Here is a 13,890-nt window from a genome sequence, read left to right on the forward strand (position 1 = left end):
TGTTGCCTGGCAACCTATCTTTTTTTCTTATTCTCTTTTCTTTAAAGATACTTGATATAATCCATGTCACGTGACGATGAAAGCTTTCATATCTGCATGGAAGATGAGCAGATCTAGTTTTTTGGGTTTTTTTGTGTTTTGTCCACAAATCGGATTTCTCAGAGTCTAACAATAGGATCTTTCTGAAACTTTTACCTATCCCCCCCAAAATATATTTTCGAAAAGTTTTTCGAATCCGAAATCACCGAATTTTACAAACAAATGCATTTGACCTACATTGCTGTACATAACTTTGTGACTATTTGAGCTATTTTACTAATTCTTTTTTCTTTGGGTACCTTGAAACATTTACTTCAAATCTGCAAATTCGAATTTTCGAATTTCGAAAATTCGTTGCTGTGATTTTGAACCGGAAGTTGAGATCAACTTGACAATTTCTTTAATAGTTGCACGATTTTCATGAAATTTAGTATGTAAGGTAAGTAGATCTTAGCGATGCGACTTGGGAGATGTCATCAGAAATTTTCTAAATTATCTTCGCTTGATTAAAGTAAGGATTAATTTTTTCAAAATAATCGACGAAATATAGGTCAGATTGCCTTGAAATTTTGTTTCTGTACTAGATAAGAAAGTACTGATGTGTACACAAAATATAAAGTCTGCCGATTGAACCGGAAGTGCCACCATCTTGAAACGTCAAAAATCCATAGAGCTTTTGCAATATTTTACTTACAGACATGGGAGTTACATTTTCTGAATCCTTGAAGGAATGCCTAAAAAACATTTGGAACACAATTTGTGAATTCGTTTCATATTTCCAAAAATTAATACATTTCTGGTTAGCCTCCTTCCAAGAATGGGGAGTGGCCTTGGAATCAATATATTTTCAAAACGTTTTACAAATCCGAAATCACCGAATTTTACGAAAAAAGAAATTGACCTACATACCCATAACTCTGTGACCTATTTTACTAAAAAAAAATTCTTTGAGTACCTTGAATCTGCTATTTCCGATTTTCAAATTTCTAAAATTACGTCATTGTCATTTCGTCCCGGAAGTAAATCAGAATTGACAACTTCTTAAATATTGGTACGATTTTCATGAAATTTGGAATGTATGTAGATCTCATTGACCCAACTTCAACGATACCATCAGATATGTCCTAACTTATCTCCCCTTGGAGAAATTAAGAGCCACTTTCTGTAAGATCCAGGCAAAAATCAAGACTTTCTTTAGTGACCACCTTCAAATTCTCTAATTTTTCAACATACTGTACCATTTAGTACCAAAATCACAATTCGAAAAACAGAAATCGATATTTTGACGGTTGCCGAGATATGGGAGCTTGAATATTTACTCAAATTTTCAAAAACAGCTTTTGGAGAACTTTAACTGAAAAATTACAACAAAGTACATGCTTACCCATAGGTTATTTGGGTGGTTCTTGTTAACTGCTATAAGTAGGGATGAAAAATAGTGAGAAACCTGTGGGATACCTTTGGCTTGACTAAATGTCATGGCTCAAAAGTGTGCGAAAATGAATTTTTCGAGCTTTTTCAAGGGTCGTTTTCTCTAAAAGCCTTGGGTATCCCACAATTTCCTAAAGTGATGTTGCAAGACTACCCAAATAATGTCTCTAAAATACAAAAACATTCATGGGAAAATAAAGGCTTTTCTATATATTTAAATTTAAAAATATTTTTTTTGTCCATTTTCACCCTCTTTGTTGCTCCACAATGGCCGATGCCCCAGGTTTTAAAAAAAGAAACAAAACACTAAAATTTAAACATAAACCATAAAAGTGTAATTTTGTAAGTAGAAACCTATGGGATATTGACCTACTCCTTTAAAAACTAATCTTTTATAACATGTCTTTTTACAAAAAATACTTTACTTTGACCTTGAGTTTGACCTTGTGGCCCACATGGCCTTGTCACCTTAAGATAACGTTCCATTAAAAAATTAGCCAAACTTGTTTTCTACACTTTCAAAATTTGGAGATATAATATTTGTTACTCTGTAAAATCAATTTAACATACTTGTAAAGTTACATATTCAAAAAAAAGTCTTTAATCATTAAAAAATTTCTTTCATTTATGAGGTTTTACAAAATAAAAATATGCAAGCTTAAATATCACATGAACATTGGTATTTTAAAAAAAAATTAAGTTTTAATCATTTTTAATTTATGCTATGGTCTTTCTTTCAAAATTACTGCCTTGGTCCTAATTATTTACTTCTTCAAAAATAGTTTATATGTTTCAACAAAATCTGTTGTTTCCAGACAATCTCCTCTTTGGTTAATTGGTATGGGGGGGGGGGGGGCAAATGATACACAATACTTCTTCATCAGAATAAATCATTGTATGTTTTATAGTAGGCCAACGAAAACAGTTTTTTCCAATGGCTACATTCTGCATACAATCAACAATAGTTCCAGTCTGTTACCTAAAAACAAAAAAAAAAACGGATAAAGTTTTAAAATGTGATAATAGAAAACCTCATTTTGATATAATCTTTTAAAATGACAAACAATGAAATTTCAAGATTTCAAAACAAAAAAAAAACGACTAAGAAGCAGTTGATTTTAAGATAAGTTTTGATTAAGAAAGTTATCAATAAGCCAGAAACATTTTGAGTAACATTTTTTAATAATAAAAACATTACTCATTTTGATTTTAACTACCCAGTAGTATAAATTAAGCATTTTACCTCAGTGACAACTCCTGGGTACCATACATTATCATACACAATCACCACCCAGTCATCCTTTAGCCACATGCCTGACATTTCTGTAGCAAGGCGACGTAACTTGCTCTCATAAAAATCCTCTTCTCCGCTGTCATCAGTTTGATCCTCGTCTATGGTTTCATTTTCACTCGTTGTTGGTGTAATCTCCTTTCCTTCACTTAATAGTTTACTCCATCTTGAAAATAAAGATTGTATTTGTTGGCTTGTAGTTGTAACATACTCATCGGCAGAAAGATCTTTGCGTAGTAAAGCGTGTACTTCCTCAGGTGACATCTTCTTCCCAGTTTTTTCTCCTTTTATGAAATATTGATGAAGTACTTTTTTTGGTTTGTTTGTAAAGCGAAATGTGCTTCTTACTGGCAAAGCCCATCCTTGATTTTGAAACAATTTTGTATATTGGTTATTAGCTGGAGTGTCAGTTGTCTTGACAGCAGCAGTGATGGAAGAATTGTGTACCTGCGAAGTGGCTTTCATTTTTTCAACGAATATTTTTTTCACTTTGTCTAAAGAGGAAGCTTCCTCTGCTTCATGATGCCGCCCAGATAATAAATGCTCATCTAACTCATTAGACGTTTTGAAAGATTGACTGCAGTCTGTTTGCTGACGATATGGAAGCATATTTAATCCATGGCAGTCTCTTTTCTTCGTTTCTTTTCTGGATGCCATTCTTTGAAGTGTTCCATCTTTTTTTTTAAATGGAACAATAAGCTCAATAGATGGTTTCACAAAAAGCTTACTGTATGGGATTTTAACTCCTTGACCAAAGTTATAGTATCGCCATAAAACCATACCATCATCTTGAAACTTGTATGAATGGTAGTAAGAAATGTTTTGAATTTTAGGACCAGTTAGCTCTACATTTTCTACTCTAGCTACAGCAACCATACCATCTTTTACATCATAACCATACTGAACTGCATTACTCAAATCTTTGGCAGTTAAAAGATCATTACCGGCATCCACATAACTTCGCAATATAGTTTTAGCTGATGCACTTTCTCTGTCACACTGGTCTTTTCTGCAGCATGGTTCATTAAAGTCATAGCGTAGCAGATTCAAATCTTTACTTTTGCAGAGTTCATACATTGACTCAGCTGAATAGTTACCATGATAACAGTTAGCGTTATCTGACTTTGCAAAAAGATTTACTATATTTGGTTCATCTTTGTGGAATTGGTCGAGATCAGCAATAGAGATAACAGATGAAATACCTTGATTACAGCGGTATATGACAGTAAAATACACATGTTTCTTCAGACAATTGTTTTCTTTTAAGAAAAATACATCAATGTGCTTGCTCATACTCCTCTTCTCGAAGTATTCTTTCTGTCCTTCACGAAACTTAACTGGTAACACCTTCTGGCCATAATCCTTCAGCCAAAATGCAGTTTTGTTGTCTAATTGCAGATATGCATCAATTTTTGCTTTCTTCTGTTGAGAGTCAGTCATTAAATGCTTCATGTAATCCAATATATTGTTGATTGAAATGTTTATATCATACAGCACTTCTTCTTCATGTAAATGGTCTTTTGCTAGTTGGTTCATTTTCTCTAGAACTTCACACAACTCATTGCATTTGTAACATATTGAGCCAGACATGTATGTATCTGACGGCAATTCAATATTTTGTGGATCAGAAAGAGAAAATGTTGTTGAATGAGATGCAATATCTGTTTCAAGTTCACTGCAATGTAGTTGATATCGAGTTTTTAGGTATCTTCTTGATCGTTCCAGTTTTTCTATGGAGGATTTTTTACCAAATTTTGAAGCGAGCTGTTCAAGTATTGCAAATGCATTCATACCTGCAGCGGCAGTGTCATTTAAACCAGCAAGGCATTTTCTTTGAGAAGGTTTAATTGCATTTAAAATTCTCATTAAACTAGAGTCTGATAATGATTCATAAGAAATTTTATGGTACAAAGCAATAGTGTGACTGTATTTACTGGTTACAATTGCACGAGCAACTGTCTGGACATCACCACTGTCATATTTTATTTTTGAAACACCATAGGACACATCCTGTAACAATCCACTTGAAAAAATAAAGTCCAAGAAGTGCTCAGACTTTGGAATGGAAAGTTTTTGTCTTGTAAATTGTGGCTTTTGAGGAAGAATCAACCCTTTGTATGATGCTCTCCATTTTCTTGCTTGGTCAATTCTGTACTTGGAGCAGCTAAATACTTCTGATAAAAAGTTCTTGGAGTACTTAGTATGATCAATTAGTGATAAAATAACACATCTAGCCATTATGTCACTGTTTTTATATAAATCCACAAGCTTTGCTATTTCATTAGATATTTCAGTTTCATCAGTTGCTTCACTAGTTTCATTGTTTAAAATTGATAAAAACTCCTTCGATTGGCCAGGTGCAATTGAATCTGAAAATCTCCTTTTTAGTGACTCCTCCGTCCATGCGTTTGTATTTCCACCTCATTTGCTTTTTAGTTGACTCATCAACATTTTCAAGTTTTCTTTTAAACTGAAACTTAATTGGACTCATTCCTAGAGATGTACAAATATTATTTCCAGTTTCAAGCGACAAATCAAGTTCATCTGTATCAACGAATACTTCTTCTGGTACAAAATCCTCATCATCAGTTAGCTTAGATTCAGATGTCTCTTGAGACTGTGTTTCTGATGTTTGCTGCTGTGTATTTGCATAATGCTGCTTTCGATGGGAGTTACATACAACTGAACCAACCGGTACATGTACACCATAAAAAGATGACAATTGAAGGGTCATGGATATAGGTGCTGCTCGTACTGGAGCTGCTTTTTTACCCTTTTGAATAATATATTCAGGATGCATACATTGTTTTCCTTGTTTCCAGCCTATACCTAGCGTGTAGCGATGATGTGCACAAATTTGTTCTATATCTTCAATTGTTTTGGTTAAACGATTTTCAATGAGTTTCCGTTCATTCCATTCATTGGTTAGTTCATGCACTTTCAAAACCTGTAAAAAAAACGACTAAATTGTCAAGTTAATGTTCTGCAATGCATTAAATCATACTCAGTTGCCTTAATAGGCTGTGAAATACTATCTTTATTACTCTAACTAAGTGGGTAAGACACTGGAGGTCGGGTGTTCGATCAGTGTCTAGTCATTCGGATGGTACGAAAAACATTGGCATGCTCCTAAACGATCCCTTGACAGTTGAAATTCGATATAAAAGTAGGCAGTAGTGGCGCTGTCTGGGTGGTGGTTGTTCCTCAAAGCTAATTCGAAATTTGTGCTCATAGTAGTCCATGTGGCAGACCTCGGATTTCGGAGTATCATTACCAATTTGATGAATAAATTCAACCATGATTTTCAGTTAGCCTGGTGCCCGAAGTGTTCAAATTTGGCTGATGGACTTCCGGGTCACTTTGCTAAATGCCATTTTGGCAGCCATCTTTAATGTTCGCAATAACATTCTACAGCTGCTGTTACATGACACATGTTTGTGAATGAATCATATATTTTTCAAATCAACAGATTATTCTGAAAAAAGCAACGTTTTGGCATTTTTTTTTCAAGATTTTTTTTATAAGTTTACTATCAAATCATGTTCAGGGTAAATTTAGCCAAATTTTGTGTGTGGTCTTCTTAAGTTATTCATTTGGCATAAATAAATACGCTCAATGACCCAGTCTGTACAGCTGCGGTGGTCGGAAACTCAACAAAAGTCTTGAGTAGACTGTCAATTTTAAAATGTTGAGCCTCAGCGAGGTAGGGTACTAACCATGTGAACGTTTATTTAGGATTGTCGCAATCGCAACAATATTTGGGGACCGGTTGTTTCTGAAGAAAGATTTGTCACTGAAGAAGATTTTGATATTATGTCACTTCTGTGACGTCATTTTCGGTTGAAGCCGTCCGATTTCCAAAATGGCCGCCAAAATTTGAGGAAAAATATGTTTCTCACTATATTTATTTAGACTTGTAACTTCGCGAGTTTTTCACCGATTTTGATAATTATTTTTTGTTTTTCTTTTTTCTTTTCAGATACTTGATATAATCCATGTCACGTGACGATGAATATGAAAGCTTTCATATCTGCATGGGACAGTAGCAGATCTAGTTATTATTATTATTTTTTTTTTTGGTGTGTTTTGTCCACAAATCGGATTTCTCAGAATCTAACCATAGGATCTTTCTGAAACTTTTACCTATCCCCCCAAAAATGGGTGGTGGCTGTTGATTAAATATATTTTCAAAACGTTTTACGAATCCGAAATCACCGAATTTTACGAACGAATGCATGTAACTTTGTGACTATTTGACCTATTTTACTAAAAAAAATTTCTTTGAGTACATTGAGACAATTACTTCAAATCTGCTATTTTGGATTTTTGAATTTCGAAAAATTGTAGCTGTGATTTCGAACTGGAAGTTGAAACCAACTTGACAACTTCTTTTATAGTTGCACGATTTTCATGAAATTTAGTATGTAAGTAGATCTTACCGATGCGACTTGAAAGATGTCATTAGAAAATTTCAAAATTATCTCCCCTTGATGAAATTGAGGATCAAAATTTTCAAAAAAATCGACGAAATATAGGTCAGATTGCCTTGAAATGTTTTTTCTGTACTAGCTACGACACTTCTGATTCGTTCAAAGAAAATGGAGTTTGTAGCCCATTCCGGAAGTGCCACCATCTTGAAACGTGAAAAATCACTTTGGTTTTGCGATATTTTACTTACAGACATGGGAGTTACATTTTCTGAATCCTTAAAGGAATGCCTAAAAAACGTTCAAAGCAGAATTTTTATTTTGGGCCAAATGATGGTCATTATTTTGAATTGAATATGAAAAATAGTGAAATATCCACATTAATGGGCTTGAAAACATACACAATTGGTCGTGGCTAAAGAATCTGTCTCCTATTACCGAAATTAATACATTTCAGGATAGCCTGGCTCATGGTCGAATGTTTGGTATTTGAATATTTCAAAAATTTGAATTTCGCCTTTGATGTTTTCCGTGCCGACAAGGTTGTTTTCGAGTGTAGGCCCACGCATGCGCGTCACAACCCTACTATCGTGCACACCAACTTGAAACTCACCGGGTATCTGGCTTATGGTCCCAAGCACAATTTCAAACAAGAAATTTTAGGGCCCAAACCATGGGGAGGGGGGGGCGAGCGGTGGCCATTTTCCCGGGGGTACATAAAGTAAAACAAAAAAATAGAGATGGAACTAGGTGTTCGATTTTAATTTGGAGACAATTTTTGGATGCGCCGAGGTCGGAAATGGGGGGGTAGCCGAAGTTTGTAAAAAAAAAAACCTTCATAACAACATATTTAGCTGCTTTTGACTTCGCGCTTGTGCCACACTGGAACCAAAGGTACCATGACTACCAAATTCCGGCTAGGAACTTTTCACGTTGGTACCTAGGTGCCCTGAAAATTTCAAGGCGATACATGCATTCGTTCAATTGTTTGTTCTTGACACGGTTCCTGCCGTTCGTCAATTTACGGATTCTGTAAGGGGAAAAAATTGGAATTTTGCTACGACACCGGTACTGATGAAAATTGGACACAGTACGCCCATTACGACCAACGACTCTGTGCTTTACTCCCATTTTGATCCGATTAAAAAAAAAGGGTTTTAGCAAAAAAAAAACGATTTTCGGAATTTAAATTTTGTTTTAATTAATTTTGACATTGCAAATGTAAAGGGATCTTATCGCCTCTTCCGTATGTGATAGGTGTTAGTACTATACACAATATCCTTACAAGACAATTTTTTAAAATGACCGCAACACTAAAAACCGAAATCGCCTATTTTGACTTTTTTTGACTGCTGAGGCATTTTTCCGGTGATCAAAATCTCTGGAATTTCCAGCGGTTGGCTGCGCCGCGATAATATTTATCATGTATAAAGGAGAAAAATTTCGCGATATTATACTTACTGACATGGGAGTTACATTTTCTGAATCCTTGAACAGAATTTTGATTTCGGTCAACTGATGGGTATCACGTCATTTGGGACTCAACATAAACGACATTTGGGACTCAGTTGACGACGTTTGGGACTTGATTGGCGTTGATTGGGACTGAACACAAACGACATTTGGGACTCAATATAAACGACAGTTGGGACTATTTATTTATGAGATATATAGTAACAGCTGTGTTAGTTGTCTTTCGTTTTATTTAGTTGATCGGCGATTGTTGAGACCGCGATTAACACTGCTAGTTCTCCTTTGTTTTGTTTTGTTTTATCTGCGAGTATAAAACTTGACAATAATATATTGTTGAAAATTTATGTATATTTAGTAATACTTCGTTGTTTTTCTTTTATCAAATAGTAAACGAGCTTAATTGACCGACCACTGCTAATATTTTTACGTGAAACGGTAAAACTGCAATCAACACACGGCCTCCATTCTCGATGATTGACAACTCACGTTTTTCCTCATCCACCAAAGAACCATTAGGTTTCTTTGAACATACTGCAATAACATCAGGATTATCAGTTAATCAGCTTTAATTATCCTGCTTTGATCGTTGCCATTTCATATATTTTCCACAAAAAAAAATTATCGATTGGTATTGCCATCTATGACAAGCATGTCAACGTGCAGCTCACGGATTATCGTTAACAATTGCTAGGGGCTTGAAAAAAGATTGCATGTTGTGTAAATATTACGCAGCGAACTCTCCTGATTGCCCGAAAATCCAGAACACCAAGGAAACTCTAAAGATCCAGGTAAAAGAGAAAGTAAGTTTCAATGAAGCCTCATTGATGCTGAAAAAGAAGGAAGGGAGGAAAAAAGATGTCAGGAATAGGGCTCCGGTTGCAAAACCAATTCCGGGGCCGATTCCATCGACATCCCAAACAACGCCGAAAAAAACCACCACGGCACCCAACCAAAAAGACAAACCAACACCAAAGAATAAGACCAAATCCAAGAAGGAAGAGGAACCGAAAACAAATGTTCATGAATCACACTTCATTCCTAAATTTAAAACGGAAAGTGGCTTCATGAACTTCATGATCGAGTTCCTCCGGGTGGCCGTGTCCAATGAGGACCAAACTACCAAGATGACAAACCTACTCGGCAAAATAAGGACACACATGGTCAACCCCGATGTCCTGTGTGTCATGATTAATAATTCAATCAACACGGTAAAAAAAAGATCAAGAGAAGAAGAAACCACAAAAGGCGATCAAACGGCAATCCTCGCACTCCGTAGAAGGATATCTCATGTTCGTCACTACAGCACTGGCGATATGCCCAGTTGCTTGCCGGTTTTAACACCAAGGACGAACACTAATGAGGTACCTCCTATGGAATGTGAAACGCCAATTGACCAATAAATAGACAAGACAGAGAGGCATCCATCCGGACAGTCATCATGGCGGGCCAGGTAAAAGTTCTACAACTAAACGTTAATGGACTGGCCCCCAGATGTGCTGAGCTGAGAAAATACATCACCCGCAACCCCAAAGATGTAATATGCCTCCAAGAAACCAAGCTACTACCAACCAAGAACGACATCTACTTGCCCGGATACACTTGTCAGAGAAGGGACAGACCGGGCAGCACAACACGTGGCAGTGGTCTTGCCATCTACGTCAGTGATAACTTAAATTATATTTCTGTTTCGCTGGACGTAGAGGACCCTCTAGAAGCAATGGGCATAGCCATCACATTGAGCAATAATACAAAATTGACAATAGTGAATGTCTATGTACCCCCAGATGTCACGAGAAAACCAGTTGACTTCCAGTCACTTCTCGACCAGCTTCCGCAGGGCGAATTTGTGTTTTGCGGGGATTTCAACGCAAAACATGTCCTGTGGGGGTCACCGAGGAATGACTGTCGGGGGATTAGCCTATGCTCAATAATAGAATAGAACGACCTATGCGTACTGAACGACGAGAGCCCTACTTTTGTTGGAGGAAATGCCTCACCTTCACATCTGGATCTCACGCTCTGTACGCTTGGTATGGCAAACCGCTGCGACTGGCAAGTACACGAAGATGAAACACTTGGCAGCGACAATCTACTGATAGAACTCTGCATCCAATGTGAAACAACCAGGGAAGTCTATAACGGGAAACCCAATTGGAAAATAAAAGAGGCTGATTGGGCTAACTTCCGTGTAGGCTGCCTTGGGTGGAAAGAAGAAGACATCATCGATGCCAACATCGACGTGTACGCAGCCAACATCACAAGTGCTATTATAGGTGCCGTAGACGACTATATTCCCAAGACTTCTGGAGGGCAATCAAGGATTAGAAAACCTTGGTGGTCTCCAGAATGTCAGAAGGCGGTTAACGAAAGAAAGAAGGCACTACGCCTACGGAAACGCCACTACAATGAAGTCAATCACCAAAACTACCTGAAGTTGAAATACGCCGCAAGAGACACCATCCGGAAGGGACAAAGCGGACACTGGATGACATTCTGTAATGCGTTGAATCAAAACACGCAAACAGGTGCCGTCTGGAAGAAGCTGAACGCCATGAACGGGAAGCGCAGATCATTCAACATACCAAACCTAAAGAATGGAGATGAGTACGTTACCAACGGCAATGAAAAGGCAGATCTACTTGCAAAAGCTTTCGCTGACGCAAGCAGGGACGAAAACCAATCACCAGAGTTTCTGAAGAGAAAGGAAATCTTTTACTCACCGCACCCTTCATTAGAAATTGAACCTAATGAAGGGGCTAAACCAATCAATCTACCCTTCTCTGAGGAGGAGTTAAATAAGGCTCTTTCCCTCAAGAAGGATAGTGCGGCTGGTGAGGACAAAGTAAAGTACCCGATGCTCAAACATCTGCCAAGAAATGCCAAAAGGATACTACTAAACTTCTTCAACACATCCTGGCTGGCAGGAGAGGTACCTAAAGAATGGCGGAAAGCCAACGTCATCCCTCTTCCAAAACCAGGTAAAGAGAGAACAAAGGCAGAGTCCTATCGACCAGTAAGTTTGACATCCACACTGTGCAAAACCTTGGAAACAATGGCTAACATACGACTACAGTTCTATCTGGAGAGCAACCGACTGATCGACGAAAATCAAAGTGGGTTCAGGAAAGGGCGTTCAACAACGGACCACTTGGTGAGACTACAGCAAGTCATGTCGCAGGCACTCCTCTCTGGGAACCTGTTATGTGTCGTGTTCGTAGATTTAACTAAGGCTTTCGATTTAGTCTGGCTAGATGGGCTGCTCTTCAAGTTAGGACGTATTGGTATAACGGGCATAATGTTTCGGTGGATCAAAAGCTTTCTGAGCGATAGAAAGATACAGGTGAATGTTGGCAGATTCTTGAGTGCCGAGCAAACATTAGAAAATGGCACGCCTCAGGGATCGGTTATCAGTCCCATTCTCTTCAATATCATGATCAACGACATACAGAAATCGTCCTACCTCGACGCCAAAACTGAGTTAGCTAAATTTGCTGATGACAGTACCATATGGAGGAAAGGGAGGAACTTCTGTGAACTACAAAAGAAAATGCAGAAGGCCTTAGACAAATTCATGGCATGGGCAAACGATTGGGGATTCAAAGTCTCGGAGAAGAAAACAGTCGGCATGCTTGTAAGCAGGGATAGAGGGACCAAACCAAGTTCCTTGGCGTAATCTTTGACCGAAGGCTGACCTGGAAACCGCACATCGACGAGACTGTAGATAGATGCACCAAAATCCTAAACTTAATGAGGAAAATAACGGGCAGCACTTGGGGGGCCAACAGTCACACTAATGATGGTGTATCGTGCTCTAATACGATCTGTATTAGACTACGGCTCTCTGGCCTTCATGAACTGCGCGCCATTACTCTTAAGGAAGCTTGACACCATCCAATACAAAGCTCTGTGTATTGCGACTGGCGTAGGGCAAGGGACTGGGAGAGAGGCACTACTGCAGGAAGTCGGGGAGTTGCCCCTATCCCTAAGAAGAAAAGAACTAGCGACAAGGTACTGGGCTAAGATCTCGCAACTGGGCGAAAGATCCCCTACTTTTGTCAGTCTACAAAAGACAAGATATGTAAGAGATCCTAGAAAGAAAAGCTTCGGCCAGGGTATCAGGGAAACAATCAAGAAACTGCGACTGGGGGAGCTCGTGATAAATGAACACGACCCCCCAGTAATCGCCCCTTTGACGCTCCCTATACCGCCGGTTAATCTAGATCTACTACAGAAAACCGACAAGGAAAACAACCCCACTGCTGCACGTGCTTTCTCTCTAGAACACCTGGAAGACAACTGGCCGTCAGATGACTGGGACCATGTGTACACGGATGGCTCACGCAATCCTGAAAGGGGCACCAGCTCGTTTGGAATATACCTGCCAAATGGGGAACCGGGAATAAGCAGGAAACTGCTCAATAACTGTTCGGTGTACACTGCAGAGCTTGTGGCCATTCGTGACGCTATATCATGGATTTCCCATCAAAAGACTAGTAAGTTCGTCATTCCAAGCGACTCTCTGAGCAGTCTGATTTCAATCCAAAATGACAACTCGGACTCAAGACCAGAAGTCATTTTGGAAATCAGGCAGCTGTACCAGAGGGTTTTAGAGAAGGGAAGCAAAGTAGAACTCGTGTGGATTCCATCACATGTCAACATTAGAGGAAACGAGGAGGCAGATCGACTCGCCAATGAAGGTCTCAAGGACACAGCACCACTCCGCACCATAGACTACAGCACCATGGAAATCGACAGTATGGTCAAAAGACACGTCAATTCAATCTGGGAATTAAATCTCGTTGAACTTGACACATACAGATTCCGGCTGGATGACAAGATCTACACAAAGACAACACTCAATCACCCTAGAAGAGATATTTGTAGACTTATATCGAAGCTAAGGGTGAAAGAGCGGCTGCGAGACTACAAACACCAAGTCATCATCTGTGAGTGCGGAGAAGAATGTACCGCCAACCATGTCCTGGTAGACTGCGAGGTATACGAGGAGGAGAGAAGGGAACTAGTGAGAACAATGGAGACCAACAACATACCATTCAACACTAAGAACCTACTCTTCCCGAGACCAGATCTGAAACTGCAAATCTTCGAACAAATCCACGCCCTAATGGACACAGTTGGACTAAGTAGAATAGTGAAGTAAGAGGGGGTCACGGTTAGACGGGCCCGGCATCTAAACACTAAACTACATAGGGGATTTATACCAAACTG

The 13,890-nt window shown here is 38.5% G+C and overlaps 1 protein-coding gene across 16 annotated transcripts in view; it reads left to right on the top strand.

Moving 5' to 3' along the window:
• LOC126818826 (phosphatidylinositol-glycan biosynthesis class W protein) overlaps window positions 1-13,890 on the top strand; it is a 112,313-nt gene that overhangs the window by 8,774 nt on the left and 89,649 nt on the right. Inside the window, exon 1 of one of the 16 annotated variants that reach the window (XM_050546456.2) lies at window positions 6,799-6,815. The exons of the other annotated variants lie outside the window; for them this stretch is intronic. The gene's annotated coding sequence lies outside the window, so the exon portion shown is untranslated. Of the gene's footprint in view, window positions 1-6,798; window positions 6,816-13,890 lie in introns of those variants that run through there. 16 annotated transcript variants of the gene reach the window in all.

This window comes from Patella vulgata, chromosome 4, assembly GCF_932274485.2.
Source record: "Patella vulgata chromosome 4, xgPatVulg1.2, whole genome shotgun sequence".
Classification (NCBI taxonomy): domain Eukaryota; kingdom Metazoa; phylum Mollusca; class Gastropoda; family Patellidae; genus Patella; species Patella vulgata.